This window comes from Eucyclogobius newberryi, unplaced genomic scaffold (genome assembly GCF_026437365.1).
Source record: "Eucyclogobius newberryi isolate DKJ021-1_F unplaced genomic scaffold, fEucNew1.0.hap1 SCAF_8, whole genome shotgun sequence".
In the NCBI taxonomy this organism is placed as follows: Eukaryota; Metazoa; Chordata; class Actinopteri; order Gobiiformes; family Gobiidae; genus Eucyclogobius; species Eucyclogobius newberryi.
This window is the reverse complement of record NW_027316500.1, coordinates 25,726,849-25,754,768: the sequence shown is the minus strand read 5'-3', so window position 1 is coordinate 25,754,768 and position 27,920 is coordinate 25,726,849. Positions and strand designations below refer to the sequence as shown.

Below are 27,920 nucleotides of genomic sequence, written 5' to 3'. Positions count from 1 at the left end.
GTCATTCAGTTCATCAAGAATCGCCATAATTCAGGTCACAATAGGATCAAAAGTACCCACATTTTTTTAAATGGTTCGTTTCAGTTGAAGATAAACTCCAAAAAAAAAAAAAAAAAGAAAGACTAAAGTGCTTTTTTATCAGTCTGTTTCAGTGACAATAAGAGTACTTTTTTTTTTTTTTTAATTCCAAAAATTTGATTTCATAAAAATTGCAAAGCATTATGGGCAATTAGACTTGTTGATGAAAACGAATGAAAGATTTCACTGTCGTTTGGTCATCAGGGAGCAAACTATTGTGAGTAGTCGTAAAATCGTGGCATTTCTTCTCATAATAATCGTTAAACAAAAATGTGACATCATCCCATGGCGAGCCTACAAATACGATGTGTGCGTCGTGATGACGTCATTTGTAGTCAAGTCAAAACCTCCATGAGCACGGCCTCTCTTCGCCGGGTGCGGTGGCGCGCGCCTGTAATCCAAGCTACTGGGAGGCTGAGGCTGAGGATCGTTTGAGCTCAGGAGCTCTGAGCTGCGGTGGGCTATGTCGATCGGGTGTCCGCACTAAGTTTGGTATCGATATGGTGCTCCTGGGGGAGCCCGGGACCACCAGGTCGTCTAAGGAGGGGTGCACCGGCCCAGGTCGGAAACGGAGCAGGTCAAAGCCCCCGTGCTGCTCAGTAGTGGGATGGCGCCTGTGAATAGACGCTGTAGTGCAGCCTGAGTAATACAGTGGGACCCAGTCTTTTTACATTCCTCTTTATTTAACAAACTGAAAACATTCAACACACCAGAGCTTTTAGTGCTGTTTGTGCAGATGTGATTGGACTGAGCCTGCGCCTTCCTCTGTCCCTAGTGTTGGAGACAGTGGACTTTTATCACTCTTACACTGCCTCCTACTGGACAAAAGGGACATTTTTCTCATATTATATCAAATCAAGGATTCTGAATCACATGTGAGCGACATCAGGGCCCCGTTTAAATCTATCTGGGTATATAATAAATTGAATCATTTGCAAGATCTCTGAACTCATCAAACCGTTGGTCCTCTTGTTTAAAACAGTTCTAGGAACCACTGAGCACAGACATTTACCCTTTTGTTTTTGCTTTTTAAAAAGGAATTTTCCATATTCAGTATAAATTAGCCTTGATTTTATGACAGGAGCAAGCAGTATCATAATAAATACAGGAGAGTTTATAAAATGTTTATTTCATGATGTTGGAAATGGTAAAACTATGAAATATCCAAAGTATGTTCTCATCTAGGAACTCTGTGCTGCAGCCCTTCCTTCCCCAACCTTCCTACCTCTACTTTTTCTTTTGTGTACATGTGTCCATTGGTTTTTAAATGTTTGGTTTGTTGGTTTTGTAATGTGTGCCGGATGAAAACTCACGAGGAAATGTCTATGTTTAATCTGATGAGATGAGGCACACACCAAACCTCCACCAGGGGCCCACGAGCCGATGAACCACAGCCGACCACCGCTCCTGGTGCAAAGGGCTCCGCAGAAGAAACACCGGAGACTAGGGCCGTCGGGGTCATTCAGTTCATCAAGAATCGCCATAATTCAGGTCACAATAGGATCAAAAGTACCCACATTTTTTTAAATGGTTCGTTTCAGTTGAAGATAAACTCAAAAAAAAAAAAAAAAAAAGAAAGACTAAAGTGCTTTTTTATCAGTCTGTTTCAGTGACAATAAGAGTACTTTTTTTTTTTTTTTAATTCCAAAAATTGGATTTCATAAAAATTGCAAAGCATTATGGGCAATTAGACTTGTTGATGAAAACGAATGAAAGATTTCACTGTCGTTTGGTCATCAGGGAGCAAACTATTGTGAGTAATCGTAAAATCGTGGCATTTCTTCTCATAATAATCGTTAAACAAAAATGTGACATCATCCCATGGCGAGCCTACAAATACGATGTGTGCGTCGTGATGACGTCATTTGTAGTCAAGTCAAAACCTCCATGAGCACGGCCTCTCCTCGCCGGGTGCGGTGGCGCGCGCCTGTAATCCAAGCTACCGGGAGGCTGAGGCTGAGGATCGTTTGAGCTCAGGAGCTCTGAGCTGCGGTGGACTATGTCGATCGGGTGTCCGCACTAAGTTCGGTATCGATATGGTGCTCCTGGGGGAGCCCGGGACCACCAGGTCGTCTAAGGAGGGGTGCACCGGCCCAGGTCGGAAACGGAGCAGGTCAAAGCCCCCGTGCCGCTCAGTAGTGGGATCGCGCCTGTGAATAGACGCTGTAGTGCAGCCTGAGTAATAGAGCGGGACCCAGTCTTTTTACATTCCTCTTTATTTAACAAACTGAAAACATTCAACACACCAGAGCTTTTAGTGCTGTTTGTGCAGATGTGATTGGACTGAGCCTGCGCCTTCCTCTGTCCCTAGTGTTGGAGACAGTGGACTTTTATCACTCTTAGACTGCCTCCTACTGGACAAAAGGGACATTTTTCTCATATTATATCAAATCAAGGATTCTGAATCATATGTGAGCGACATCAGGGCCCCGTTTAAATCTATCTGGGTATATAATAAATTGAATCATTTGCAAGATCTCTGAACTCATCAAACCGTTGGTCCTCTTGTTTAAAACAGTTCTAGGAACAACTGAGCACAGACATTTACCCTTTTGTTTTTGCTTTTTAAAAAGGAATTTTCCATATTCAGTATAAATTAGCCTTGATTTTATGACAGGAGCAAGCAGTATCATAATAAATACAGGAGAGTTTATAAAATGTTTATTTCATGATGTTGGAAATGGTAAAACTATGAAATATCCAAAGTATGTTCTCATCTAGGAACTCTGTGCTGCAGCCCTTCCTTCCCCATCCTTCCTACCTCTACTTTTTCTTTTGTGTACATGTGTGCATTGGTTTTTAAATGTTTGGTTTGTTGGTTTTGTAATGTGTGCCGGATGAAAACTCACGAGGAAATGTCTATGTTTAATCTGATGAGATGAGGCACACACCAAACCTCCACCAGGGGCCCACGAGCCGATGAACCACAGCCGACCACCGCTCCTGGTGCAAAGGGCTCCGCAGAAGAAACACCGGAGACTAGGGCCGTCGGGGTCATTCAGTTCATCAAGAATCGCCATAATTCAGGTCACAATAGGATCAAAAGTACCCACATTTTTTTAAATGGTTCGTTTCAGTTGAAGATAAACTCCAAAAAAAAAAAAAAAAAGAAAGACTAAAGTGCTTTTTTATCAGTCTGTTTCAGTGACAATAAGAGTACTTTTTTTTTTTTTTTAATTCCAAAAATTTGATTTCATAAAAATTGCAAAGCATTATGGGCAATTAGACTTGTTGATGAAAACGAATGAAAGATTTCACTGTCGTTTGGTCATCAGGGAGCAAACTATTGTGAGTAGTCGTAAAATCGTGGCATTTCTTCTCATAATAATCGTTAAACAAAAATGTGACATCATCCCATGGCGAGCCTACAAATACGATGTGTGCGTCGTGATGACGTCATTTGTAGTCAAGTCAAAACCTCCATGAGCACGGCCTCTCTTCGCCGGGTGCGGTGGCGCGCGCCTGTAATCCAAGCTACTGGGAGGCTGAGGCTGAGGATCGTTTGAGCTCAGGAGCTCTGAGCTGCGGTGGGCTATGTCGATCGGGTGTCCGCACTAAGTTTGGTATCGATATGGTGCTCCTGGGGGAGCCCGGGACCACCAGGTCGTCTAAGGAGGGGTGCACCGGCCCAGGTCGGAAACGGAGCAGGTCAAAGCCCCCGTGCTGCTCAGTAGTGGGATGGCGCCTGTGAATAGACGCTGTAGTGCAGCCTGAGTAATACAGTGGGACCCAGTCTTTTTACATTCCTCTTTATTTAACAAACTGAAAACATTCAACACACCAGAGCTTTTAGTGCTGTTTGTGCAGATGTGATTGGACTGAGCCTGCGCCTTCCTCTGTCCCTAGTGTTGGAGACAGTGGACTTTTATCACTCTTACACTGCCTCCTACTGGACAAAAGGGACATTTTTCTCATATTATATCAAATCAAGGATTCTGAATCACATGTGAGCGACATCAGGGCCCCGTTTAAATCTATCTGGGTATATAATAAATTGAATCATTTGCAAGATCTCTGAACTCATCAAACCGTTGGTCCTCTTGTTTAAAACAGTTCTAGGAACCACTGAGCACAGACATTTACCCTTTTGTTTTTGCTTTTTAAAAAGGAATTTTCCATATTCAGTATAAATTAGCCTTGATTTTATGACAGGAGCAAGCAGTATCATAATAAATACAGGAGAGTTTATAAAATGTTTATTTCATGATGTTGGAAATGGTAAAACTATGAAATATCCAAAGTATGTTCTCATCTAGGAACTCTGTGCTGCAGCCCTTCCTTCCCCAACCTTCCTACCTCTACTTTTTCTTTTGTGTACATGTGTCCATTGGTTTTTAAATGTTTGGTTTGTTGGTTTTGTAATGTGTGCCGGATGAAAACTCACGAGGAAATGTCTATGTTTAATCTGATGAGATGAGGCACACACCAAACCTCCACCAGGGGCCCACGAGCCGATGAACCACAGCCGACCACCGCTCCTGGTGCAAAGGGCTCCGCAGAAGAAACACCGGAGACTAGGGCCGTCGGGGTCATTCAGTTCATCAAGAATCGCCATAATTCAGGTCACAATAGGATCAAAAGTACCCACATTTTTTTAAATGGTTCGTTTCAGTTGAAGATAAACTCCAAAAAAAAAAAAAAAAGAAAGCCTAAAGTGCTTTTTTATCAGTCTGTTTCAGTGACAATAAGAGTACTTTTTTTTTTTTTTAATTCCAAAAATTGGATTTCATAAAAATTGCAAAGCATTATGGGCAATTAGACTTGTTGATGAAAACGAATGAAAGATTTCACTGTCGTTTGGTCATCAGGGAGCAAACTATTGTGAGTAATCGTAAAGTCGTGGCATTTCTTCTCATAATAATCGTTAAACAAAAATGTGACATCATCCCATGGAGAGCCTACAAATACGATGTGTGCGTCGTGATGACGTCATTTGTAGTCAAGTCAAAACCTCCATGAGCACGGCCTCTCCTCGCCGGGTGCGGTGGCGCGCGCCTGTAATCCAAGCTACCGGGAGGCTGAGGCTGAGGATCGTTTGAGCTCAGGAGCTCTGAGCTGTGGTGGACTATGTCGATCGGGTGTCCGCACTAAGTTCGGTATCGATATGGTGCTCCTGGGGGAGCCCGGGACCACCAGGTCGACTAAGGAGGGGTGCACCGGCCCAGGTCGGAAACGGAGCAGGTCAAAGCCCCCGTGCCACTCAGTAGTGGGATCGTGCCTGTGAATAGACGCTGTAGTGCAGCCTGAGTAATACAGTGGGACCCAGTCTTTTTACATTCCTCTTTATTTAACAAACAGAAAACATTCAACACACCAGAGCTTTTAGTGCTGTTTGTGCAGATGTGATTGGACTGAGCCTGCGCCTTCCTCTGTCCCTAGTGTTGGAGACAGTGGACTTTTATCACTCTTACACTGCCTCCTACTGGACAAAAGGGACATTTTTCTCATATTATATCAAATCAAGGATTCTGAATCACATGTGAGCGACATCAGGGCCCCGTTTAAATCTATCTGGGTATATAATAAATTGAATCATTTGCAAGATCTCTGAACTCATCAAACCGTTGGTCCTCTTGTTTAAAACAGTTCTAGGAACCACTGAGCACAGACATTTACCCTTTTGTTTTTGCTTTTTAAAAAGGAATTTTCCATATTCAGTATAAATTAGCCTTGATTTTATGACAGGAGCAAGCAGTATCATAATAAATACAGGAGAGTTTATAAAATGTTTATTTCATGATGTTGGAAATGGTAAAACTATGAAATATCCAAAGTATGTTCTCATCTAGGAACTCTGTGCTGCAGCCCTTCCTTCCCCAACCTTCCTACCTCTACTTTTTCTTTTGTGTACATGTGTCCATTGGTTTTTAAATGTTTGGTTTGTTGGTTTTGTAATGTGTGCCGGATGAAAACTCACGAGGAAATGTCTATGTTTAATCTGATGAGATGAGGCACACACCAAACCTCCACCAGGGGCCCACGAGCCGATGAACCACAGCCGACCACCGCTCCTGGTGCAAAGGGCTCCGCAGAAGAAACACCGGAGACTAGGGCCGTCGGGGTCATTCAGTTCATCAAGAATCGCCATAATTCAGGTCACAATAGGATCAAAAGTACCCACATTTTTTTAAATGGTTCGTTTCAGTTGAAGATAAACTCCAAAAAAAAAAAAAAAAGAAAGCCTAAAGTGCTTTTTTATCAGTCTGTTTCAGTGACAATAAGAGTACTTTTTTTTTTTTTTAATTCCAAAAATTGGATTTCATAAAAATTGCAAAGCATTATGGGCAATTAGACTTGTTGATGAAAACGAATGAAAGATTTCACTGTCGTTTGGTCATCAGGGAGCAAACTATTGTGAGTAATCGTAAAGTCGTGGCATTTCTTCTCATAATAATCGTTAAACAAAAATGTGACATCATCCCATGGAGAGCCTACAAATACGATGTGTGCATCGTGATGACGTCATTTGTAGTCAAGTCAAAACCTCCATGAGCACGGCCTCTCCTCGCCGGGTGCGGTGGCGCGCGCCTGTAATCCAAGCTACCGGGAGGCTGAGGCTGAGGATCGTTTGAGCTCAGGAGCTCTGAGCTGCGGTGGACTATGTCGATCGGGTGTCCGCACTAAGTTCGGTATCGATATGGTGCTCCTGGGGGAGCCCGGGACCACCAGGTCGACTAAGGAGGGGTGCACCGGCCCAGGTCGGAAACGGAGCAGGTCAAAGCCCCCGTGCCGCTCAGTAGTGGGATGGCGCCTGTGAATAGACGCTGTAGTGCAGCCTGAGTAATACAGCGGGACCCAGTCTTTTTACATTCCTCTTTATTTAACAAACTGAAAACATTCAACACACCAGAGCTTTTAGTGCTGTTTGTGCAGATGTGATTGGACTGAGCCTGCGCCTTCCTCTGTCCCTAGTGTTGGAGACAGTGGACTTGTATCACTCTTACACTGCCTCCTACTGGACAAAAGGGACATTTTTCTCATATTATATCAAATCAAGGATTCTGAATCACATGTGAGCGACATCAGGGCCCCGTTTAAATCTATCTGGGTATATAATAAATTGAATCATTTGCAAGATCTCTGAACTCATCAAACCGTTGGTCCTCTTGTTTAAAACAGTTCTAGGAACCACTGAGCACAGACATTTACCCTTTTGTTTTTGCTTTTTAAAAAGGAATTTTCCATATTCAGTATAAATTAGCCTTGATTTTATGACAGGAGCAAGCAGTATCATAATAAATACAGGAGAGTTTATAAAATGTTTATTTCATGATGTTGGAAATGGTAAAACTATGAAATATCCAAAGTATGTTCTCATCTAGGAACTCTGTGCTGCAGCCCTTCCTTCCCCATCCTTCCTACCTCTACTTTTTCTTTTGTGTACATGTGTCCATTGGTTTTTAAATGTTTGGTTTGTTGGTTTTGTAATGTGTGCCGGATGAAAACTCACGAGGAAATGTCTATGTTTAATCTGATGAGATGAGGCACACACCAAACCTCCACCAGGGGCCCACGAGCCGATGAACCACAGCCGACCACCGCTCCTGGTGCAAAGGGCTCCGCAGAAGAAACACCGGAGACTAGGGCCGTCGGGGTCATTCAGTTCATCAAGAATCGCCATAATTCAGGTCACAATAGGATCAAAAGTACCCACATTTTTTAAAATGGTTTGTTTCAGTTGAAGATAAACTCAAAAAAAAAAAAAAAAAGAAAGACTAAAGTGCTTTTTTATCAGTCTGTTTCAGTGACAATAAGAGTACTTTTTTTTTTTTTATTCCAAAAATTTGATTTCATAAAAATTGCAAAGCATTATGGGCAATTAGACTTGTTGATGAAAATGAATGAAAGATTTCACTGTCGTTTGGTCATCAGGGAGCAAACTATTGTGAGTAGTCGTAAAATCGTGGCATTTCTTCTCATAATAATCGTTAAACAAAAATGTGACATCATCCCATGGAGAGCCTACAAATACGATGTGTGCATCGTGATGACGTCATTTGTAGTCAAGTCAAAACCTCCATGAGCACGGCCTCTCCTCGCCGGGTGCGGTGGCGCGCGCCTGTAATCCAAGCTACTGGGAGGCTGAGGCTGAGGATCGTTTGAGCTCAGGAGCTCTGAGCTGCGGTGGACTATGTCGATTGGGTGTCCGCACTAAGTTCGGTATCGATATGGTGCTCCTGGGGGAGCCCGGGACCACCAGGTCGACTAAGGAGGGGTGCACCGGCCGAGGTTGGAAACGGAGCAGGTCAAAGCCCCCGTGCCGCTCAGTAGTGGGATCGCGCCTGTGAATAGACGCTGTAGTGCAGCCTGAGTAATAGAGCGGGACCCAGTCTTTTTACATTCCTCTTTATTTAACAAACTGAAAACATTCAACACACCAGAGCTTTTAGTGCTGTTTGTGCAGATGTGATTGGACTGAGCCTGCGCCTTCCTCTGTCCCTAGTGTTGGAGACAGTGGACTTTTATCACTCTTACACTGCCTCCTACTGGACAAAAGGGACATTTTTCTCATATTATATCAAATCAAGGATTCTGAATCACATGTGAGCGACATCAGGGCCCCGTTTAAATCTATCTGGGTATATAATAAATTGAATCATTTGCAAGATCTCTGAACTCATCAAACCGTTGGTCCTCTTGTTTAAAACAGTTCTAGGAACCACTGAGCACAGACATTTACCCTTTTGTTTTTGCTTTTTAAAAAGGAATTTTCCATATTCAGTATAAATTAGCCTTGATTTTATGACAGGAGCAAGCAGTATCATAATAAATACAGGAGAGTTTATAAAATGTTTATTTCATGATGTTGGAAATGGTAAAACTATGAAATATCCAAAGTATGTTCTCATCTAGGAACTCTGTGCTGCAGCCCTTCCTTCCCCATCCTTCCTACCTCTACTTTTTCTTTTGTGTACATGTGTGCATTGGTTTTTAAATGTTTGGTTTGTTGGTTTTGTAATGTGTGCCGGATGAAAACTCACGAGGAAATGTCTATGTTTAATCTGATGAGATGAGGCACACACCAAACCTCCACCAGGGGCCCACGAGCCGATGAACCACAGCCGACCACCGCTCCTGGTGCAAAGGGCTCCGCAGAAGAAACACCGGAGACTAGGGCCGTCGGGGTCATTCAGTTCATCAAGAATCGCCATAATTCAGGTCACAATAGGATCAAAAGTACCCACATTTTTTTAAATGGTTCGTTTCAGTTGAAGATAAACTCCAAAAAAAAAAAAAAAAGAAAGCCTAAAGTGCTTTTTTATCAGTCTGTTTCAGTGACAATAAGAGTACTTTTTTTTTTTTTAATTCCAAAAATTGGATTTCATAAAAATTGCAAAGCATTATGGGCAATTAGACTTGTTGATGAAAACGAATGAAAGATTTCACTGTCGTTTGGTCATCAGGGAGCAAACTATTGTGAGTAATCGTAAAATCGTGGCATTTCTTCTCATAATAATCGTTAAACAAAAATGTGACATCATCCCATGGAGAGCCTACAAATACGATGTGTGCGTCGTGATGACGTCATTTGTAGTCAAGTCAAAACCTCCATGAGCACAGCCTCTCCTCGCCGGGTGCGGTGGCGCGCGCCTGTAATCCAAGCTACCGGGAGGCTGAGGCTGAGGATCGTTTGAGCTCAGGAGCTCTGAGCTGTGGTGGACTATGTCGATCGGGTGTCCGCACTAAGTTCGGTATCGATATGGTGCTCCTGGGGGAGCCCGGGACCACCAGGTCGACTAAGGAGGGGTGCACCGGCCCAGGTCGGAAACGGAGCAGGTCAAAGCCCCCGTGCCGCTCAGTAGTGGGATCGCGCCTGTGAATAGACGCTGTAGTGCAGCCTGAGTAATAGAGCGGGACCCAGTCTTTTTACATTCCTCTTTATTTAACAAACTGAAAACATTCAACACACCAGAGCTTTTAGTGCTGTTTGTGCAGATGTGATTGGACTGAGCCTGCGCCTTCCTCTGTCCCTAGTGTTGGAGACAGTGGACTTTTATCACTCTTACACTGCCTCCTACTGGACAAAAGGGACATTTTTCTCATATTATATCAAATCAAGGATTCTGAATCACATGTGAGCGACATCAGGGCCCCGTTTAAATCTATCTGGGTATATAATAAATTGAATCATTTGCAAGATCTCTGAACTCATCAAACCGTTGTCCTCTTGTTTAAAACAGTTCTAGGAACCACTGAGCACAGACATTTACCCTTTTGTTTTTGCTTTTTAAAAAGGAATTTTCCATATTCAGTATAAATTAGCCTTGATTTTATGACAGGAGCAAGCAGTATCATAATAAATACAGGAGAGTTTATAAAATGTTTATTTCATGATGTTGGAAATGGTAAAACTATGAAATATCCAAAGTATGTTCTCATCTAGGAACTCTGTGCTGCAGCCCTTCCTTCCCCATCCTTCCTACCTCTACTTTTTCTTTTGTGTACATGTGTGCATTGGTTTTTAAATGTTTGGTTTGTTGGTTTTGTAATGTGTGCCGGATGAAAACTCACGAGGAAATGTCTATGTTTAATCTGATGAGATGAGGCACACACCAAACCTCCACCAGGGGCCCACGAGCCGATGAACCACAGCCGACCACCGCTCCTGGTGCAAAGGGCTCCGCAGAAGAAACACCGGAGACTAGGGCCGTCGGGGTCATTCAGTTCATCAAGAATCGCCATACTTCAGGTCACAATAGGATCAAAAGTACCCACATTTTTTTAAATGGTTCGTTTCAGTTGAAGATAAACTCCAAAAAAAAAAAAAAAAAGAAAGACTAAAGTGCTTTTTTATCAGTCTGTTTCAGTGACAATAAGAGTACTTTTTTTTTTTTTATTCCAAAAATTTGATTTCATAAAAATTGCAAAGCATTATGGGCAATTAGACTTGTTGATGAAAACGAATGAAAGATTTCACTGTCGTTTGGTCATCAGGGAGCAAACTATTGTGAGTAGTCGTAAAATCGTGGCATTTCTTCTCATAATAATCGTTAAACAAAAATGTGACATCATCCCATGGCGAGCCTACAAATACGATGTGTGCATCGTGATGACGTCATTTGTAGTCAAGTCAAAACCTCCATGAGCACGGCCTCTCCTCGCCGGGTGCGGTGGCGCGCGCCTGTAATCCAAGCTACCGGGAGGCTGAGGCTGAGGATCGTTTGAGCTCAGGAGCTCTGAGCTGTGGTGGACTATGTCGATCGGGTGTCCGCACTAAGTTTGGTATCGATATGGTGCTCTTCGGGGAGCCCGGGACCACCAGGTCGACTAAGGAGGGGTGCACTGGCCCAGGTCGGAAACGGAGCAGGTCAAAGCCCCCGTGCCGCTCAGTAGTGGGATCGCGCCTGTGAATAGACGCTGTAGTGCAGCCTGAGTAATAGAGCGGGACCCAGTCTTTTTACATTCCTCTTTATTTAACAAACTGAAAACATTCAACACACCAGAGCTTTTAGTGCTGTTTGTGCAGATGTGATTGGACTGAGCCTGCGCCTTCCTCTGTCCCTAGTGTTGGAGACAGTGGACTTGTATCACTCTTACACTGCCTCCTACTGGACAAAAGGGACATTTTTCTCATATTATATCAAATCAAGGATTCTGAATCACATGTGAGCGACATCAGGGCCCCGTTTAAATCTATCTGGGTATATAATAAATTGAATCATTTGCAAGATCTCTGAACTCATCAAACCGTTGGTCCTCTTGTTTAAAACAGTTCTAGGAACCACTGAGCACAGACATTTACCCTTTTGTTTTTGCTTTTTAAAAAGGAATTTTCCATATTCAGTATAAATTAGCCTTGATTTTATGACAGGAGCAAGCAGTATCATAATAAATACAGGAGAGTTTATAAAATGTTTATTTCATGATGTTGGAAATGGTAAAACTATGAAATATCCAAAGTATGTTCTCATCTAGGAACTCTGTGCTGCAGCCCTTCCTTCCCCATCCTTCCTACCTCTACTTTTTCTTTTGTGTACATGTGTGCATTGGTTTTTAAATGTTTGGTTTGTTGGTTTTGTAATGTGTGCCGGATGAAAACTCACGAGGAAATGTCTATGTTTAATCTGATGAGATGAGGCACACACCAAACCTCCACCAGGGGCCCACGAGCCGATGAACCACAGCCGACCACCGCTCCTGGTGCAAAGGGCTCCGCAGAAGAAACACCGGAGACTAGGGCCGTCGGGGTCATTCAGTTCATCAAGAATCGCCATACTTCAGGTCACAATAGGATCAAAAGTACCCACATTTTTTTAAATGGTTCGTTTCAGTTGAAGATAAACTCCAAAAAAAAAAAAAAAAAGAAAGACTAAAGTGCTTTTTTATCAGTCTGTTTCAGTGACAATAAGAGTACTTTTTTTTTTTTTTATTCCAAAAATTTGATTTCATAAAAATTGCAAAGCATTATGGGCAATTAGACTTGTTGATGAAAACGAATGAAAGATTTCACTGTCGTTTGGTCATCAGGGAGCAAACTATTGTGAGTAGTCGTAAAATCGTGGCATTTCTTCTCATAATAATCGTTAAACAAAAATGTGACATCATCCCATGGCGAGCCTACAAATACGATGTGTGCATCGTGATGACGTCATTTGTAGTCAAGTCAAAACCTCCATGAGCACGGCCTCTCCTCGCCGGGTGCGGTGGCGCGCGCCTGTAATCCAAGCTACCGGGAGGCTGAGGCTGAGGATCGTTTGAGCTCAGGAGCTCTGAGCTGTGGTGGACTATGTCGATCGGGTGTCCGCACTAAGTTTGGTATCGATATGGTGCTCTTCGGGGAGCCCGGGACCACCAGGTCGACTAAGGAGGGGTGCACCGGCCCAGGTCGGAAACGGAGCAGGTCAAAGCCCCCGTGCTGCTCAGTAGTGGGATCGCGCCTGTGAATAGACGCTGTAGTGCAGCCTGAGTAATACAGCGGGAAACAGTCTTTTTACATTCCTCTTTATTTAACAAACAGAAAACATTCAACACACCAGAGCTTTTAGTGCTGTTTGTGCAGATGTGATTGGACTGAGCCTGCGCCTTCCTCTGTCCCTAGTGTTGGAGACAGTGGACTTTTATCACTCTTACACTGCCTCCTACTGGACAAAAGGGACATTTTTCTCATATTATATCAAATCAAGGATTCTGAATCACATGTGAGCGACATCAGGGCCCCGTTTAAATCTATCTGGGTATATAATAAATTGAATCATTTGCAAGATCTCTGAACTCATCAAACCGTTGTCCTCTTGTTTAAAACAGTTCTAGGAACCACTGAGCACAGACATTTACCCTTTTGTTTTTGCTTTTTAAAAAGGAATTTTCCATATTCAGTATAAATTAGCCTTGATTTTATGACAGGAGCAAGCAGTATCATAATAAATACAGGAGAGTTTATAAAATGTTTATTTCATGATGTTGGAAATGGTAAAACTATGAAATATCCAAAGTATGTTCTCATCTAGGAACTCTGTGCTGCAGCCCTTCCTTCCCCAACCTTCCTACCTCTACTTTTTCTTTTGTGTACATGTGTCCATTGGTTTTTAAATGTTTGGTTTGTTGGTTTTGTAATGTGTGCCGGATGAAAACTCACGAGGAAATGTCTATGTTTAATCTGATGAGATGAGGCACACACCAAACCTCCACCAGGGGCCCACGAGCCGATGAACCACAGCCGACCACCGCTCCTGGTGCAAAGGGCTCCGCAGAAGAAACACCGGAGACTAGGGCCGTCGGGGTCATTCAGTTCATCAAGAATCGCCATAATTCAGGTCACAATAGGATCAAAAGTACCCACATTTTTTAAAATGGTTTGTTTCAGTTGAAGATAAACTCAAAAAAAAAAAAAAAAAAGAAAGACTAAAGTGCTTTTTTATCAGTCTGTTTCAGTGACAATAAGAGTACTTTTTTTTTTTTTAATTCCAAAAATTTGATTTCATAAAAATTGCAAAGCATTATGGGCAATTAGACTTGTTGATGAAAACGAATGAAAGATTTCACTGTCGTTTGGTCATCAGGGAGCAAACTATTGTGAGTAGTCGTAAAATCGTGGCATTTCTTCTCATAATAATCGTTAAACAAAAATGTGACATCATCCCATGGCGAGCCTACAAATACGATGTGTGCATCGTGATGACGTCATTTGTAGTCAAGTCAAAACCTCCATGAGCACGGCCTCTCCTCGCCGGGTGCGGTGGCGCGCGCCTGTAATCCAAGCTACCGGGAGGCTGAGGCTGAGGATCGTTTGAGCTCAGGAGCTCTGAGCTGCGGTGGACTATGTCGATCGGGTGTCCGCACCAAGTTCGGTATCGATATGGTGCTCTTCGGGGAGCCCGGGACCACCAAGTCGACTAAGGAGGGGTGCACTGGCCCAGGTCGGAAACGGAGCAGGTCAAAGCCCCCGTGCCACTCAGTAGTGGGATGGCGCCTGTGAATAGACGCTGTAGTGCAGCCTGAGTAATAGAGCGGGACACAGTCTTTTTACATTCCTCTTTATTTAACAAACTGAAAACATTCAACACACCAGAGCTTTTAGTGCTGTTTGTGCAGATGTGATTGGACTGAGCCTGCGCCTTCCTCTGTCCCTAGTGTTGGAGACAGTGGACTTGTATCACTCTTAGACTGCCTCCTACTGGACAAAAGGGACATTTTTCTCATATTATATCAAATCAAGGATTCTGAATCATATGTGAGCGACATCAGGGCCCCGTTTAAATCTATCTGGGTATATAATAAATTGAATCATTTGCAAGATCTCTGAACTCATCAAACCGTTGGTCCTCTTGTTTAAAACAGTTCTAGGAACAACTGAGCACAGACATTTACCCTTTTGTTTTTGCTTTTTAAAAAGGAATTTTCCATATTCAGTATAAATTAGCCTTGATTTTATGACAGGAGCAAGCAGTATCATAATAAATACAGGAGAGTTTATAAAATGTTTATTTCATGATGTTGGAAATGGTAAAACTATGAAATATCCAAAGTATGTTCTCATCTAGGAACTCTGTGCTGCAGCCCTTCCTTCCCCATCCTTCCTACCTCTACTTTTTCTTTTGTGTACATGTGTGCATTGGTTTTTAAATGTTTGGTTTGTTGGTTTTGTAATGTGTGCCGGATGAAAACTCACGAGGAAATGTCTATGTTTAATCTGATGAGATGAGGCACACACCAAACCTCCACCAGGGGCCCACGAGCCGATGAACCGCAGCCGACCACCGCTCCTGGTGCAAAGGGCTCCGCAGAAGAAACACCGGAGACTAGGGCCGTCGGGGTCATTCAGTTCATCAAGAATCGCCATAATTCAGGTCACAATAGGATCAAAAGTACCCACATTTTTTTAAATGGTTCGTTTCAGTTGAAGATAAACTCCAAAAAAAAAAAAAAAAAGAAAGACTAAAGTGCTTTTTTATCAGTCTGTTTCAGTGACAATAAGAGTACTTTTTTTTTTTATTCCAAAAATTTGATTTCATAAAATTGCAAAGCATTATGGGCAATTAGACTTGTTGATGAAAACGAATGAAAGATTTCACTGTCGTTTGGTCATCAGGGAGCAAACTATTGTGAGTAGTCGTAAAATCGTGGCATTTCTTCTCATAATAATCGTTAAACAAAAATGTGACATCATCCCATGGCGAGCCTACAAATACGATGTGTGCGTCGTGATGACGTCATTTGTAGTCAAGTCAAAACCTCCATGAGCACGGCCTCTCCTCGCCGGGTGCGGTGGCGCGCGCCTGTAATCCAAGCTACCGGGAGGCTGAGGCTGAGGATCGTTTGAGCTCAGGAGCTCTGAGCTGCGGTGGACTATGTCGATCGGGTGTCCGCACTAAGTTCGGTATCGATATGGTGCTCCTGGGGGAGCCCGGGACCACCAGGTCGTCTAAGGAGGGGTGCACCGGCCCAGGTCGGAAACGGAGCAGGTCAAAGCCCCCGTGCCGCTCAGTAGTGGGATCGCGCCTGTGAATAGACGCTGTAGTGCAGCCTGAGTAATACAGTGGGACCCAGTCTTTTTACATTCCTCTTTATTTAACAAACTGAAAACATTCAACACACCAGAGCTTTTAGTGCTGTTTGTGCAGATGTGATTGGACTGAGCCTGCGCCTTCCTCTGTCCCTAGTGTTGGAGACAGTGGACTTGTATCACTCTTACACTGCCTCCTACTGGACAAAAGGGACATTTTTCTCATATTATATCAAATCAAGGATTCTGAATCACATGTGAGCGACATCAGGGCCCCGTTTAAATCTATCTGGGTATAATAAATTGAATCATTTGCAAGATCTCTGAACTCATCAAACCGTTGTCCTCTTGTTTAAAACAGTTCTAGGAACCACTGAGCACAGACATTTACCCTTTTGTTTTTGCTTTTTAAAAAGGAATTTTCCATATTCAGTATAAATTAGCCTTGATTTTATGACAGGAGCAAGCAGTATCATAATAAATACAGGAGAGTTTATAAAATGTTTATTTCATGATGTTGGAAATGGTAAAACTATGAAATATCCAAAGTATGTTCTCATCTAGGAACTCTGTGCTGCAGCCCTTCCTTCCCCATCCTTCCTACCTCTACTTTTTCTTTTGTGTACATGTGTGCATTGGTTTTTAAATGTTTGGTTTGTTGGTTTTGTAATGTGTGCCGGATGAAAACTCACGAGGAAATGTCTATGTTTAATCTGATGAGATGAGGCACACACCAAACCTCCACCAGGGGCCCACGAGCCGATGAACCACAGCCGACCACCGCTCCTGGTGCAAAGGGCTCCGCAGAAGAAACACCGGAGACTAGGGCCGTCGGGGTCATTCAGTTCATCAAGAATCGCCATACTTCAGGTCACAATAGGATCAAAAGTACCCACATTTTTTTAAATGGTTCGTTTCAGTTGAAGATAAACTCAAAAAAAAAAAAAAAAAGAAAGCCTAAAGTGCTTTTTTATCAGTCTGTTTCAGTGACAATAAGAGTACTTTTTTTTTTTTTTAATTCCAAAAATTTGATTTCATAAAAATTGCAAAGCATTATGGGCAATTAGACTTGTTGATGAAAACGAATGAAAGATTTCACTGTCGTTTGGTCATCAGGGAGCAAACTATTGTGAGTAGTCGTAAAATCGTGGCATTTCTTCTCATAATAATCGTTAAACAAAAATGTGACATCATCCCATGGCGAGCCTACAAATACGATGTGTGCGTCGTGATGACGTCATTTGTAGTCAAGTCAAAACCTCCATGAGCACGGCCTCTCCTCGCCGGGTGCGGTGGCGCGCGCCTGTAATCCAAGCTACCGGGAGGCTGAGGCTGAGGATCGTTTGAGCTCAGGAGCTCTGAGCTGCAGTGGACTATGTCGATCGGGTGTCCGCACTAAGTTCGGTATCGATATGGTGCTCCTGGGGGAGCCCGGGACCACCAGGTCGTCTAAGGAGGGGTGCACCGGCCCAGGTCGGAAACGGAGCAGGTCAAAGCCCCCGTGCCGCTCAGTAGTGGGATCGCGCCTGTGAATAGACGCTGTAGTGCAGCCTGAGTAATACAGTGGGACCCAGTCTTTTTACATTCCTCTTTATTTAACAAACTGAAAACATTCAACACACCAGAGCTTTTAGTGCTGTTTGTGCAGATGTGATTGGACTGAGCCTGCGCCTTCCTCTGTCCCTAGTGTTGGAGACAGTGGACTTGTATCACTCTTACACTGCCTCCTACTGGACAAAAGGGACATTTTTCTCATATTATATCAAATCAAGGATTCTGAATCACATGTGAGCGACATCAGGGCCCCGTTTAAATCTATCTGGGTATAATAAATTGAATCATTTGCAAGATCTCTGAACTCATCAAACCGTTGTCCTCTTGTTTAAAACAGTTCTAGGAACCACTGAGCACAGACATTTACCCTTTTGTTTTTGCTTTTTAAAAAGGAATTTTCCATATTCAGTATAAATTAGCCTTGATTTTATGACAGGAGCAAGCAGTATCATAATAAATACAGGAGAGTTTATAAAATGTTTATTTCATGATGTTGGAAATGGTAAAACTATGAAATATCCAAAGTATGTTCTCATCTAGGAACTCTGTGCTGCAGCCCTTCCTTCCCCATCCTTCCTACCTCTACTTTTTCTTTTGTGTACATGTGTGCATTGGTTTTTAAATGTTTGGTTTGTTGGTTTTGTAATGTGTGCCGGATGAAAACTCACGAGGAAATGTCTATGTTTAATCTGATGAGATGAGGCACACACCAAACCTCCACCAGGGGCCCACGAGCCGATGAACCACAGCCGACCACCGCTCCTGGTGCAAAGGGCTCCGCAGAAGAAACACCGGAGACTAGGGCCGTCGGGGTCATTCAGTTCATCAAGAATCGCCATAATTCAGGTCACAATAGGATCAAAAGTACCCACATTTTTAAAAATGGTTTGTTTCAGTTGAAGATAAACTCAAAAAAAAAAAAAAAAAAGAAAGACTAAAGTGCTTTTTTATCAGTCTGTTTCAGTGACAATAAGAGTACTTTTTTTTTTTTTTTAATTCCAAAAATTTGATTTCATAAAAATTGCAAAGCATTATGGGCAATTAGACTTGTTGATGAAAACGAATGAAAGATTTCACTGTCGTTTGGTCATCAGGGAGCAAACTATTGTGAGTAATCGTAAAATCGTGGCATTTCTTCTCATAATAATCGTTAAACAAAAATGTGACATCATCCCATGGCGAGCCTACAAATACGATGTCTGCGTCGTGATGACGTCATTTGTAGTCAATTCAAAACCTCCATGAGCACGGCCTCTCCTCGCCGGGTGCGGTGGCGCGCGCCTGTAATCCAAGCTACTGGGAGGCTGAGGCTGAGGATCGTTTGAGCTCAGGAGCTCTGAGCTGTGGTGGACTATGTCGATCGGGTGTCCGCACTAAGTTCGGTATCGATATGGTGCTCCTGGGGGAGCCCGGGACCACCAGGTCGACTAAGGAGGGGTGCACCGGCCCAGGTCGGAAACGGAGCAGGTCAAAACCCCCGTGCCGCTCAGTAGTGGGATGGCGCCTGTGAATAGACGCTGTAGTGCAGCCTGAGTAATACAGCGGGACCCAGTCTTTTTACATTCCTCTTTATTTAACAAACTGAAAACATTCAACACACCAGAGCTTTTAGTGCTGTTTGTGCAGATGTGATTGGACTGAGCCTGCGCCTTCCTCTGTCCCTAGTGTTGGAGACAGTGGACTTGTATCACTCTTACACTGCCTCCTACTGGACAAAAGGGACATTTTTCTCATATTATATCAAATCAAGGATTCTGAATCACATGTGAGCGACATCAGGGCCCCGTTTAAATCTATCTGGGTACAATAAATTGAATCATTTGCAAGATCTCTGAACTCATCAAACCGTTGGTCCTCTTGTTTAAAACAGTTCTAGGAACCACTGAGCACAGACATTTACCCTTTTGTTTTTGCTTTTTAAAAAGGAATTTTCCATATTCAGTATAAATTAGCCTTGATTTTATGACAGGAGCAAGCAGTATCATAATAAATGCAGGAGAGTTTATAAAATGTTTATTTCATGATGTTGGAAATGGTAAAACTATGAAATATCCAAAGTATGTTCTCATCTAGGAACTCTGTGCTGCAGCCCTTCCTTCCCCAACCTTCCTACCTCTACTTTTTCTTTTGTGTACATGTGTGCATTGGTTTTTAAATGTTTGGTTTGTTGGTTTTGTAATGTGTGCCGGATGAAAACTCACGAGGAAATGTCTATGTTTAATCTGATGAGATGAAATTTCTTCACAAGTTACATTATTTCGAATTGTTTAGAGTCTTAAAGGCGGTATGGACGATTTTTCGGCGATTTTGGAAAGCAGGTGGAAGTGCGCATGCGCACTCCCCCGTGTGGACTGATACAACACACACGTGCGTTTGTTTATTAGCGCAACGGAGCGCATCGCATCTCTCGTCTCCCGTAGATTTCTGTCCACTTCTGCGTCAGCTCGAACTGTCTTTCTCCGTCTTCATTTTGCCCCGTACACTGAGGGAACTATATTATGATAGATCCATGCGCTTAGGCACGCGGAAACGTGGGGACGAGCCTGACGCGGCTGTAGGTGAGCGGTAGGTGCGTTTTATGATTGATACGTGGCAGGACAAATGATTTATCCACGCCACGAGGAAATATGATAAAAAAATTGCTGCAAAAAATCGTCCATTCCACCTTTAACAATGCTGAAGGTAGCACTAGTTTGCCACTTTACAACAGTCCGCTGCCCAGTCTGCGGCTCTGCAAGCGGCCATCTTTGTTTGACGTCAGAGGTGAGAGGTCGGGCGGCGTAACAGGCCCTACTTTTATAGGGCGCCCGCACCAGGCAGGTGGACAATAGACCGCTCTGCTACATACGCGTAGTTTGCTTCAACCCTGTAAACTCTAAACCTTTTTTTGTGCACAATAAAGATTCTACATTCTAGATTCTACAAAAAAAAGAACAATCAAAAGTTTACATAGTGTGATGTAGATTCGCCATGAGCGGTTTGAAGTGCAGTGAACGAAGGTAAAAACCAAAGCACATGGTCCACATAACGTTTTTTAATAGTGGAACTTCCCAAATACTAAAACCAAGATTGTCAATGCGGTGGGCTCGTTTTAAAAAAAGGCTATGGCCAAGTCAAAGTTCAGTTTTTGACATTTATTTCAGTGCAAAAACTAATGAAGAAGCATAAACAGAACAAAAAATCCCCCGTGCTGTTTACAATGTCCAAACGAAACAAAAAAATAGGACCAAGTATATGTACGCTTGTCCAGACTTTAAAGTTCTTACGTTCTCAAATGCTTCAGGTGCTCAGGTGCTGCCAGCTCTGCAGCCACACTCCAACTCCCCGGCAGTCCAAAACCGCCCCGCTCAAATACCCCTATGCCCCTCCCATGGACATACAGGAGCCAATCCAAATACATTCATAAACTAAACACAATTTCCCCCAAATGAATACACGAAACTACACCTCAAATAACACAAAATATAACCCCACCATTCCTTCGCCAAATGGGCGGTCCCCCTACACATAAACAACAAAACACCAAAAAACAATCCCTCTTGATCACCTGATCATTGTCAGCGCGCGCAACGGTGCCATAAATGCACCCCGTACCTTTACCTCCGTTTGGCCAACCAGTGTGCGGTACAGGAGCGTGTGCGGAAGTGAACGGAGTGTGGAGCAGGGCTCCTGGCAGGGCCAGTGTGCACCCGAGATCCCACCGAAATAGATGCAAACTGTTATGAAATGGGGAGAGTGAAAGGTAAGCTAAATGCGCTTGTGACATACGCGTATCTCGGCCGGTTTAAGCGGTTTACGCGTTCTGTGTGCGTGTGCGCGTGTGTGCGCGTGTGTGCGGGCGTGCTCAGCGCGTGATACGGGAGCGCGCGGTTGTGCGTGCGTGCGTCATTGCCGGGGCTGACTTAGGCAGCTCCGTCACATTACCTCCCTCCTCTGGGAGGCTGGCGATGTGCGGCAGCCTTGAAAGGAAGTCAGCAACCACATTGGCTTTCCCAGCTCGATGGCATACTTTAAACTGGAAAGGTACCAGCGGGTAAGGCGGCTGTTTTGGTCTTTCATGGTGTTAATCCAAGTCAGCGCTCTGTGGTCTGTTTCCAGGTCAAACTCCCTCCCCAAAAGGTAGTGCCTAAGACTCTCCAGTGCCCACTTTATCGCCAGTCCTTCTTGTTCCACGGTGGAGTACCGAGTTTCCCTGGGTAGCATCTTGCGACTCAAATACAGGATGGGTTGCTCCTCCCCAGGATCTCCTTGAGCGAGAACTGCGCCAAGACCCAAAGGCTGAGGCATCCATTCTTTTTAAAACGAGTCCACCACATATGGTGTCAGAAGTGGGATACGGGAGCGTGCGGTTGTGCGTGCGTGTGTCATTGCCGGGGCTGACTTAGGCAGCTCCGTCACAGTCAATCACACAGTTCTACACATACTGGTACACGTTACAGTCAAATGGTTCATAATTTTCCTGAAAACAACACCAGCACATTTTTAACACAAGAACACACCCATGTCACTAATAAAAAAATAAAAATCATCAGTAGCAGGAAAGTTAGAGAAAAAAGACTGAAATGGAAAAGAACATAATAGGCTAATAAGTTTTTAGGTTAAGAATATAAAAATGGCAGAATAGCTCTCATTTGCGTCTTTGTGCTTGTGTAATCAATCTCAATTTCCAGGACAGGTGTGGGTTAGCACTCCATCAATCATAAGTTTGATGATTTCTGGTTGTGGGTGGAGGTTATGGGGGAGGTAATGAGCCTGTACCATCTCCCAAGCATCCAACAGGAAAACCCCAGTGTCTTTGAACACAGCCCGGAGCACCTTGTCCCACTGCAGGGAGTACCAGTCACTGGCGTACATGCACACGTCCAGGTCCAGGTCTTTCATGTTGGCAGTTCGGATGATCACTTTGGTGCCCGGAGCTCTGTTAAGCAAACGTTGCACTGCTTTGCGAATGTTCATGAGCCGCTGATAGTAGACCTCCATGGGGAAAGTGTTAAAGTGGGCCCACACGGCTACCACTATGACAGTGTTGGGTCCGCCAGTCACTCTGTCCAGTTCATTAGCCACGTATCGCAGCTGGGACAAAAGGATAGGGGTATGGCGAATGGACGGAGGCCCGTGGCTGCTGAACTCCACCATGATGTCGTTGGTGTAGTCGACAGCCAAGAAAGGGCCACATTGAGATGAACTGTGCTTATCAAACGTCTGTAGATCTGAAAGAGAAAGGGTGAGTGTAAAACAAGGGGCTTCGGCTAGAATTGGGCAGAGAACATCAACTGTAGCCAAGCAAGCTTTCCTCCAGGTGCTGGGGTTCATACGTCACTCAAATTATGTATAAACATCCTCACTAGGACAATGCTACTTGGTAGAAGGGTGTAACTGCCCATGATACTTACTAGGTAGTGTTTTTGTGATGTGAAGGTAGTACTGCCTGACGGTGGAGTCTCCAAACAGATAAACTTGTTTCCCTTTGAGACAGGCAGTGATGACTGCAGCGTTGTTGAACTGGCGCACTGCAGGGCCACCTATCGGTCGCCATTGGTTGTTGAAATAATATCCAGAAGGTCCTGGACTCGCCTCATGTGACTCACCTGAACAATTGAAATTGAATGGATTTGCAATCAATTGTATGTGTGTTTTGACGTTTACAATGAGTTTAGGTTTTCTACATTATCTTATCTTATCTAATGTGGGTTGAAAAGCACATTTTAACACAATACCTGCTTGTGGCAAAATTATGATCGTGTAATTTCCTAAGGCCGTGAGAGGGACTTTCAAGTTGATTCTCCTATAACACAAACATAGATGTTGTAGATTTTGAATTTTAAATTGGCAGTGCATGAATAATTGTTTCATCCTAAAGTAGGCAGCTATAATTGAATTTAACTTAACTAATCAAAATATCATTCCTACCTTTGGAACAGGGCTTCTTCTTCCTTGCTGATTCTCCGGCTGACTCCTCGTAGGAAGTAGTTGATCCGTGTGTCACAGTCCAGTTTTTTGGGTTTGTAGCAGAACCATTGCTCTCCAGTATTGAGGTCGGAATAGTTACACAGTGGAGCTTTGTGTGGATCCAGACACATGTTACATGAGGTCGTTTCCTTGAGCCCTCTAAACTTAAAGTCACTGACGATGTCAACCCTGTCAGGGTGCTCTTCTGTCAGACGCTATAAGACAGTGATGGACTCACTGCTGTGCACCAGCATCACCTGCAAAGGACCAACACCAGTGATAAGTTCTGAGTATTACACCAACTACCCCAATGGTCACTGGTCCAATGCCAGCTCTAACCAATAAATACTGTGGTTGTGTCCTTTGGCAAGATACTTCACCCTCCCTAGTATGAATGTGGTGTGTAAGGGAATGATTTGGGTTGGTCAGGTTAGAATGACTTGACAAAATCTGGTGTTTCTCTGTAAATAGCTTGTTACTACTAATAATTATAATTATGGTAAATTAGACTGTAGCAGAGGCAAAATTAGGTTAGGTTCTTTAGCTCTTCACGTTTTAATAAAATTATGATTTCTTATAGACACGTCCCCATAAGTGTCACTGGTGTTACTGTGATGTATTTGGTCAGCTAATTCAAAGATTTTGGCGCTGCCTTAATTCCTAAAACAGCGCAATCTGCAGTCCAACTTGATATGAGAAAGTTGGTACTCTTCTTGATTTACATTCTGGAGGGTGGATTTCTGGATGGCCTCCCTGATGACCTCCAACAAAGGTATTTGTTGCTGTCTGTGCCTAGGACCTATGCACCTTTCCTTTATGGGAGTGTCTGCAGAGCCGCGGCGCGGCTGTAATGGTTTAGTTTTGTGTTCCCTCATCCCCTCGTTTCAGCAAGTGTGTGGCAGAGGGTGTAGCCGGCTCACAGGGCTGCAGATGAAACACACTTGCACTTCATCTTCTCATCCACCCGCAGTGTATGAGAACTGGTCTTATCCAGAGTGGTATGTTTTAGTAATGCATCATCCAGAGGGGTCCATACTGTGGTGTAAAAATGTAATGTCTTTGCCTGATGCCATAGAACTTAGGTCAACATATGTGTAACATCCGGGTCACACTTATTATGACTCTGTATGCAGACATCCCTGGGTAAACAGACTGACAGCTGCGGATCCAAGGATGTCTCGCATGCGGTAGAACATTGAGTGTGTTTTTCTGCAATATGTTTAGACTGGTTTTGTGCATACGTGGCACCTGTTGTGCCTTAATAAGCTGAACTCAATGTTTGCTCTGGTCAGATCAGGGAGGGACAGAAAGACAAATGTCAGGGAGAGCTTTTTGGCTGTGCACGGCTAAAATAAAGAACCACTTTTGAACAAGACAACTTGGTTATATTTTGCCTCATTTTCTCTGTCATTTGTTATAGAATAGTTTCCGCAACAGTATGTGCCAGTGCCAATAAAATAACTTCTAATTTTAGTTGTGTGTATTATATTCCTGACTTTTATGAATATAAAAATCAAATTGAATTGATAAAAGCGACGATTTTAGGTTTTAAAAATCGGCCTTCGGTGTGCTTTTATTCTTTTACTATGGAAAAGCATCAAACCCTTAGGACAGGCCAGTTCTTGACACACAAACTGGTCCCACACCAAACGGGTCTCCACCTCTGATGTTCATGTCTGTAAGTCCTGAATGCTAACCACTGTACCAATGTAATAATGTGTTGCATGTACATTTAGTGCTGTGGAGTCAGTGAGAGGAAGTTGCACAAACTCCTATCATAAAATGATATATTATCTTGCTTTTTATGAACCCTCAACATGGGTACAATCATGAAATTCTTACCTCTACATTTGCTGTCCCTTTCCAAAGTAGAGGAAACAGTGCAGTAAACGTTCCATTGAGGTGATCCTTCACCTGTCCCACTACACCTGCCCCTAGCTCCCGGCTTTGGAGCCTGGCAATAAGAAAGTCACCTCCACCCTTCTTTGGGTTTCCAAAGTAATCGTTCACCTGGATCGTCACAGTCAGCTTCTCTCCCACACGCCAGCCTCCCCTTCGAGGCACAATGGCGAATATGCTTTTGGAAGCACTCGTTGTCAAATCCAGTGAAAATGGTTTTGGCAGAGGCGGGGTTTCAGGCCAGGTTATAGAGTCCAGAAGTCTGCGGCCTTCTTCTGTGTTTTCTGGAGACAGGTACTTATAACTGCACCTCTGGACCTCAGGTTTAGACTGTGTGGTGAAGTTCTCAGGTGTGAAGCGGACAGTAGGTGTTTTGTACCAATGGTTGGAGTTGTAGCCCTAAAAATAGAAAAATACATCATCACCTACATCATATCATAGAGCCTGCTGCTATGCACCACATCACAAGCAAACCCCACTTTTATTGCTAATATGCTTGGGGAGGAGGGGTAGAGGATTCAACTGTAACATGTGAAGGACATGCTGGGAAACAAAGGAAAGGCAAGTTTATCTGTAGAGCACATTTCATACACAAGGCAATTCAAAGTGCTTCACACAACAGGAAAAATGCATTCATCAGAGCCACGCTGTTTTTAATGTTTTAATTTATGCCAACAAGTTTCAACCTACAACTGAGTCCTCATCAGGGCAAGTGAAAAAACACCAGTTGCATGACCACTATTTAAATGGTCATGTGACCAAAGATGTGAGGAAGATGAAAATATAAGTGCGTTTGTGTTTAGCTGTCTGGATAATTGTCGTAAGTATTCAATGAGTGCGTAGAAAAAACGGCAATGCAAACCAATAGGTTTAAGCCAGAAACTCCAATGTCGATTGACACTGATCGACTGAAGACAAGAATTTTCGCCTGTTCCCTCTTGGAAAGACGCCTGCTCGGCTCTGTGGCTAAAAGATCCCCGGACTTTGTATAAACTTTTAAAATCCACTGTTGTAAATAAAAGTCATTACTAAGTTATATTCCATTTACCTATGCTGCTTTTGGTTCCTCACCATACCCGTGACAGTTGTGGCTTCCGTCGGGCCACTCTGCCATAAAGCCCCGAATGGTGGAGGCAGTGATAGTTGACTTTGTGGAACTTTCTCCCATCTCCCTACTGCATCTCTGGAGCTCAGCTACAATGATATTTGGGTCCTTCTTTAGCTCTCACACCAAGGCTTTTCTCCCACGATTGCTCAGTCTGGCTGGACGGCCAGGTCTAGGGAGAGTTCTGGTCATCCCAAACTTCTTCCATTTAAGGATTATGGGGGCCACTGTGCTCTTAGGAACCTTGAGTGCCACAGAAATTCTTTTGTAACCTTGGCCAGATCCATGCCTTGCCACAAATGTGTCTCTGAGCTCCTTCGACCTCATGGTTCTCATTGCTCTGACATGCACTGCACTAAGGCCTTATATAGACGGGTGTGTGCCTTTCCTCCAATCAGTTTAATTAAACACAGTTTAATGAAGGAGTAACATCTCAAGGAGGATCAGAAGAAATTGAGCATGTGAGTTAAATATGCAAAAGGGTCACAGCAAAGGGTCTATTTGAATGCGATATTCCAGTTTTTCTTTTTTAATGTGCAGAAATGTCTACATTTCTGTTTTTTTCTGGGGTGCTGAATGTACAATAATGAATACAATTGTTTTTTTTTCACCAAAATGGCTGCAATAAAACAAAGAGTGAAACATTTTAAAGGAGCTGAATAATATCCACTGTACTTTCAAAAGAAGCAAAAACACTGAGTAAGAGTGAGAGGCGGAGGGCCCCAAAAATGAAATGTGAAAGGTTGAAAAATGCCAATTCCCCTGATTTACTAAACAATTATGATCCATTTAAAGGCCCCATATTACAAAGCACTGTGGCTAGCTATGCTTTTAATGACTTAATTACACATAATTGTGGGGGTATTTTACAGACATTTACCACAATTTGGACAAGTGGCAGTATTAGTATATTACAATATATTATATATAGTATATAACAGTAGGCGTTGTGGTTCGGGAGAGCCCTGGAATGCCGGGTGCCACATTGGGGAAGTATTGCATACTGTTGAATCCTTGGGCAAGACACTTCACACAACTTTCCTTCAGTGTCCATGTATACTGGTATATGAATAAGAGTGTTTGTGAGAGTGAATGCGGGACAACGGATGGAAATGAGCCCATGGCTACAATCCAGTGTGTTTACAGTATGTATATCATGTATGTTCATGAACATACATGATATACACGTTTGTATATGTCCTGGAGTATGAGAATAAACATTTTGGAGACTCCATGAATCCATGTCCTGTGAAATTCCTGTCTCTTTAATTAAAAAAACAACAACATTTTGCCCACACAGTCATAATCCCTTCACTAAACTGCACATCATCTACTGAAAGCACCGTGGGAATATCATATTAGAATATCATGTGCCTACAGTTATCACTGTAT

At 43.3% G+C, this 27,920-nt stretch overlaps 1 pseudogene; it reads right to left on the bottom strand.

Annotated features, from left to right (window-relative positions):
* Positions 1 to 22,230: 22,230 nt before the first annotated feature.
* LOC140351534 (NXPE family member 3-like) lies at positions 22,231 to 26,855 on the bottom strand (annotated as a pseudogene).
* Between the last annotated feature and the right edge of the window lie 1,065 nt (positions 26,856 to 27,920).